This window comes from Juglans regia, chromosome 8, assembly GCF_001411555.2.
Source record: "Juglans regia cultivar Chandler chromosome 8, Walnut 2.0, whole genome shotgun sequence".
In the NCBI taxonomy this organism is placed as follows: domain Eukaryota; kingdom Viridiplantae; phylum Streptophyta; class Magnoliopsida; order Fagales; family Juglandaceae; genus Juglans; species Juglans regia.
This window is the reverse complement of record NC_049908.1, coordinates 15,463,511-15,470,478: the sequence shown is the minus strand read 5'-3', so window position 1 is coordinate 15,470,478 and position 6,968 is coordinate 15,463,511.

The window sequence follows — 6,968 nt, the reverse complement described above, 5'->3', positions numbered from 1 at the left end:
AAGGGCCCCCTCGGACCAACCTCTCACGAGAGTTTGAAGTTGCCTAAACTCCTCAATGTAAGCATGCACCTTGCCTTCTTGCCTCAACTTGACAAGTTGGCCATGATGGTTAATGGTAGGAGATGGCTCGAATTACATAAGAAACTCCTTTTCAAAGGCCGTCCAACCCAATCTTCTCCTCTCTTTCTCATATTGGTCCCGAATCCACCTCCACCACTTGCTTTTCCCTCCAAATAAATACATGTTGTCGACACCCTCTCTTGTCTAGGCACCTCATACGCATAGAAGTAGTGATCAACCTTGTCTAACTATTCATATGGATCTCCCCCATTAAACTTGGAAAAGTCCACCTTTGGCCTCTTAGGTCCCCAGTCATAAGCCCAATTTCCTCTTCTTTCATCATGGTGGTCAACATCATATCTTCTCCCATGATGCTCTCTTCTTCTATCATAATGGCCTCCACGACCATAAGGCCTCTCATGCTCATGCTCATGCTCATGCTCAAACTCGGCCTCAAAATCTTCTTCTCTTTGTGGCATCTCAAGCCTCTCATCTTGATACTCTTCTCTTACACTAGGAGTCCTAGTGTGTTGGTCTACATTGGGGATCCATCTCTCAACAATCACTCGATTGTTTTCAACTCTATCACCTCTTCTAAACTCATGTTGTGGTAGCTCACGTACGGATCCTGTGACACTTGTCTCCACTCCATCTACAAAGGCCTCTTGCCTTTGCCCATTCGGACTTGGTGATGGTCTTTGACCATTAGTCTTCATCATTCTTTTCTCAAGCCTCTCAAGGCTTGCATTGTTCTCCCGCTTCATGGCCTCGATGGCCCTTCTATTCTCTTCACTTTCTCTACACGTAGCATTCAAGGCCATCCTTAGCTCGGCCAATGTAGTGATGACCTCACTAAGGGCATTGGTAAGCCCTATGGTATGCCCTTCCAAGGCTTCAATGCGTCCCCGATTGGAAACACGTTGCCCCCTCTTGCACAAGCTCAAAGGTCCAACCTTAGGTCTTCCACCAACAAGTGTGGTCGACCCCTACAATCAATCTACTCCGTCCTCCTCCTCAACCCCCAAACTTCGTATAATCACAATCAACAACAAAAAATAATGGGATCCTCGAGGGACTCTCCCAACCAATTCGCAAAGTTTTGAGTTAATGCGTCGTTTACCTCTTGGAGAAGTGAAAAATTCTCAAAATCACCAAGCAAGATAGGTTTCACCAAAATCTCTCAATGAAAGCACCATTAATGTTAGGGCTTCTCAAGAGCACCAAGCAAGATAGCTCCCTTTGGGTATGGCTAATATGAACCTAAGCAATATGGGATCTCATATACAACCTACATTCATCACTCAATATGGAGTATCAACTTTTTGCGGCAAAAGGTTCTTCGGAAATAATCAAAATGTAGTTTCAAAAAAGTGCCTCGCATGAGATAAAGAATTGCTGAAAATAGCAAATACCATTTGCAGTGAATATTTTTTCTTCGTAAATACTCATTAGCAATAGAAAAAAAAAATATTTGTGACAAATTTGAGTACGTTGCAAATAAAAATAAAACCATATCTTACGTATTAAAACTCGCACAACCAATGGTTCAACATAAGGCCTAAAAAAATACTCTGTTCTTTTTCACAAACTCAATAGACATCCAAAGTTATTAAATTGATCTAATAAACAAAGATTATGAGCATTACCAATGAAGTAATTCAACTAAAATCTGAGTACTTAAATACTTTTTAATTCCATATTCCTTAATCAGATGAACACAGAGTATTAATTGCAACATCAGGTAACTACCAAAGAGAATAAGGAATGGTACATTAGTATAGCAAAGAACAAAATAGAGAACATAAACAACAGAAGCATAAAAGCATGGTAAGGCAACACAAAATGAGGACCTTAGTATTCAAACCACATGTAAAACTAATCTGCTTTTAACAACCCAAAAAGATATATGATGAGGAAGAACCAACGAATTATCCCATGAAATACCCATTATTTATAAATTATGGGAAAGCAAGAAAGCATCCTCAAGCTTTAGCAGTGATGATTCTAGGGCAATCCTCACTTTTTAGCCAATTAAGTTTTTCCTCTCGTGACATAATTTGCTTGTCAATTAGGGTGTTTAGAAACTGGAAGAAGCTTTCATATAACATATTATTAATGAAGAAAAACAGTATCAAATTCAGGTGAAAACATTAATGGTTGCAACATGGTGAAGATAGAAGATATTAAGCACCACCCCAGGATGCAAAGACCCTTCATTGTCCAGAATAGTTTCAATTACTATTTTCAGTAAAGGACCTATTCTCATTGTTTATAGTCAGATTACAGTATCACTTCAGCAATATCATGCATGACATGTTAAATCCAATATTTTTGTTTATGGCAGTAGCAAAAAGTAAAGACTGATGAGTTTAGAAAAGAAACCAAAAAACTAAACTGGTATGCTAGCAGAACAATTTATGCAAATAATGTATATAATAAAAATTTATTGAGATTGATGAATAGTAAGGTGCCTTTAGTTCCACCAATCATCACATTAACATTAATGAAGATAAATATTTATTAAGGTTGATTGAACTTGCGAGTTACAACATGGCAGACCCATTTGAATGAAACTTCAATAAATTGGATTTATAGATCTGCTGGCTGGTTAAATGGTCATAGACTTATCTACCTCAATGAGGAAAAGATGCAGAAAAAAAGCCTAGAAAGCAACTAATGTTTGAAAAATCTGAGAAGAGCCTAATTCAAGTGAGAATACAGGAAAACTAATGATCATACAAGAAAACATAATGTGCAAGCATGGTGATCAGACCAGCAAACTACTAGCAAGACAAACTCATGACTGGGAAAGAATCTTGGGTGCATCCTTTGTTCAAAAAATCAAAGAAATAATTGGAATAAATAATGTACCAAACATATTCTTTCTCATTCATTGGAACAAGTTCCTTTGAAGAGCAATTGCTTCTAAAAAGAAACCATGGACATAATAAAAATGAATAAAAACTAAAAATCATTTTAAACGCCTTTGTGGCACTAGACATCTTTAACAAAGTGTATCTATGACCAAGGCATCTCAGTCATATTCTTTAATTGTTAGGTGATTTATGCATGTAATTTCCACCTCTGTAGCAACTTAGCATAGCACCTTGTATGAAAAAAAAAATCATTTCAATGCATATTATACAATATGTTAATGAATAAAATTTATGTCAATGCATCTTACACAATATGTTCAAGAAGATAACAAATTTAGGAAAACAGTTCTCTGAAAGGTGTACCTATTGGAAGAAACTTGAATATCAGCTTCACTTGTTAGACCATTTAGTATAGTTAAAGATCTGTAACAAAAAATCATATATCCTATGAACAATCAGAAAAAGGAAAAACTAATTTCAAGACACTATTTACAGAGATTGAGGGAAGGAGAGTCATCTCTTACAATGCTTAGAGTTGGGTTGTTTGTCAAGCAACTTGGTCAATTTAAAATTGCTTTACCCTCCTTTCCTAGATGCAGAAGAAAAGAAAATCAATAATCTGATACGTTATGCCTAATATTGTCTAGAGAAGTTATAAAATTTCTGGTAATCATTTTACAATACAAGTTACACACTAATAGGTTTGTTGTCGAATGAATGGAAAGAAAGAAACAAAGGATGAATTAGCCAGTAACAATACACCAAACAAAAGAACAATAACTACCTTGAGAGGTACTCACTCTTGTCATCCAAGACTATAGAAATACAAATGAAGATAGAGACACGCAAGTTGAAGCCGTAACACTCGATGCCAATTTCATACATAAATAAAGCCTATATGCCAGACCAAAATAAATACACAAACAAAATACACTTGATTACCTTCAACCTCTTCTATGTTGGAGCATATACGCTCAATGTATAACTCAACACTTCAATCTTTTCAATAAATTGTGCGTTTGTTATAAATGAGCTAGATTTAGGCCTCGTTCGCTTTCACAAAACTTTTCATCTTATCTCATCTCATTTCATCTAATCATTACAACTTTTTCATATTACCACACAAAATAAAATAAACAATTCAACTTTTTCAAATCTCAAAACAAAAATAATATTAAAAAAATATATTCTAACGATATTTTATTCATTTTTCAATTTTTATCTCAACTCATTTCATCTCATCTGCGAAAACAAACAAGACCTTATTCAATCCACAAGACAGGAATTAATGTTTCGTTACTTTATCAAGAGGTCCTAACTTTCACATCTTTTCCAAGAAATTGAAACCACGAATACAAGCCCACCCATAAAATTGTTTTTTGTTTCCCAATCACCATTGTTTTTCTGAAAATATGCTTTAAAAATTTGAGACAAATAAATGTAAAGAACGACTTCTTAAATTCTTCCATACCTGAGCGACCTTGACACCGTGATAGACGACAAGACAGACTTGTTTCTCCTCACTGCTAGCCCGTGCCTTATTTTCGCATGATGGACAATCTTGCAAACGAATGTAGATTTTACATATGCATCAAGAGAGAGAGAGAGAGGTCGGAACAGAGAGCGGAAAAATGGACAAAGATCGTAGAGTGTGGAATTATTTTGCACAGAAAAAATAGGAAAACTTGGTTTAAAAGAATTAGTGCTTTCGGTGACTGAGAAACTTCAAAATGACCGATCATTTGTGTATACGAACATCAAATTTGAGAATCTGATGACTGAAAATGAAAATGATAAAATGACTGAGAGGAAGATGTGGGTTTCACAATAGGGATGAATAGTAAAAACTCAGTTATTTTATTTCTTGTGTTGCATATCATTATTTGCAGCAAATAAAACATTGTTTGTTACCTTTAGAATCGCAATGGTGAAGGAATGGCGAAGTCCAACCAAACTGTCCAATGAAAAATAAAAGGAGAGCAAAGCGCCAATGATACTCAAAACACCAATGGCGCGCGAAGTGCAAGCGGAATGAGTACGAAGAAAAGCGATTGTGGAGGAGAGAGGCAGCTGAGGCTGCTGAGCTCAATCCCTTGGGCCTTCACTTCCTTTGCCCAACTTGGAATTTTGGAAAAGCTGCTTTTTGCAGCAAATTTTTTCCCGCCCAAAAAAATTGGCCGCTAAAGGCCGGTTTTGTTGTAGTGGGCCCCAAAAACAAATTGTCTAGAGGGAGGGGCCAGGGGCCGTCCTCCAGCCTTCAACCGTTTGGCCCCTGCCTGGGCAGGCCGGGCCCCCGTCCGTCAGATGCAAGTGATGGGATATCCGTCTGCATCTGTGCACCTAGTGGGGGCAGGGACGAGTTGGGCTAGATCAGCTAGTATTTTCTCTCATTTGGCTTGCATATGTATAAGGAAAAAGCTAAACGTAATCGATTTCGGAAACCCCTTGCACACGAAATTCATGTGGCTGCTACGGGTTAAATGAAACGGTGCGCACGGACTCGTTGATGAAGACGAAAACTATGCTTCTCCCAGACATGCAAAACGGTGCATACTGAAGAGGGATTTGTTCTGAAGCTTCTCTTCCACTTGCAGCTCCTCTTTGTGGCCATCTCCGAAATCGAACCCAAGAAGCTTCTTCAAAATCGTGGCCATCTCGTGAGCGTCTCCTTCTCCAAATTCGCAGCTGAAGCTGAAGCTTCTTTGGTAATATTAATACAAAGAAGGCAGAAAATGAGGTAGTTGTACTTGTTGATGCTCGTGTAATTAGTCCTTTTATTTTGTGATTGCAGTGGCCTCGTATATTCCGTGTAGACTATGGTCATCAAGACCGCTGCTTCCAAGTTTGAAAAAGACCCAAGATCTTACGAGGTATTGACCAAGCGGTTTGTGGGAGATGAGAATGGTGCAATTAAAGGAGTTGAAGTTGTACGTGTCCACTGGGAGAAGGATGCTAGTGGAAAGTTTCAATTCAAGGAAGTTAAGGGCTCTGAGGAGACTATTGAGGCTGACCTTGTCCTGCTAGCCATGGGATTCCTTGGCCCTGAGTCGGTTAGTTTCTTTACTTTGCTATGCCCTTACAATTCCTCAATAGAATGAAACAAGTGACCAAGTTGAGTTCCATTCCTGGAGTAAAAGTCTTCGAGGACAAGCACATCTGACGACGGACGGTAAGGACTGGCGGTGGGGGGAACCAAAGATTTTTCGGTTCTGAGAACGTGACTGCGAAACCCAGATTCGAGGTCAGTGCCGATGGCTAGAGAGAAATGCGAAGACATCCGGAGACGTGCCAGCGGCCCAGCTGAGACGGTCCAACGGGGACGAGAAATGGTACACTGATTCGTAAGAGGGAAAGCAAGCTAAAGCTTCTGCTCTCTTCCTTTCAGTTTTTTCTTGTTCAATTCCATTGGTTTCTTTTATTTTCTTTTTTTAAGCCATGTCAGCAGGGGTGCACAAAGTGTGCACAAAATTGACTTCTTGTAGCAGAATTGATCCACTTATTTAAGGCAAGTGGTCCTATACCATAATACTAATTAGTGTAGACTAATTACCCTTGAGATAAATGCTTTAATGTTTCACAAACTGGTGTGACTTGATATAATACGTTATACTATAAAGTTAATTTTATTATAAAATAAATCTAATGTATCACATGAAGTCATGTGAATTTATAAATTTATAAGATTTCTTTATGGCCGTGACACTTCTCAATTTAATAGGTGTACGCTAATATGTATATGCATTAGGTTAATTTATGTCTGCCAAGTAAATTTAAGATTAGAGTATATAATGTTTTTATTTGGTGGTTCTACTTCTCTATATGCATGCACTTAAAACAAGTTAATATCTCGATCCCAAACTGATATAAAGTGAAGCATGAAGTCGGATAGAACAGGCATAGAATCCTGGAAAGATTGAGAGAAAGAAGGGTGGTTGTAGATCAGAGAAATAAATAAAGACGTTTTAGCTTTTGCATTTTAGTCAACGGAAAGACATAATAGAGGTCCCATAAGATAGATAGGCATAGCTATGT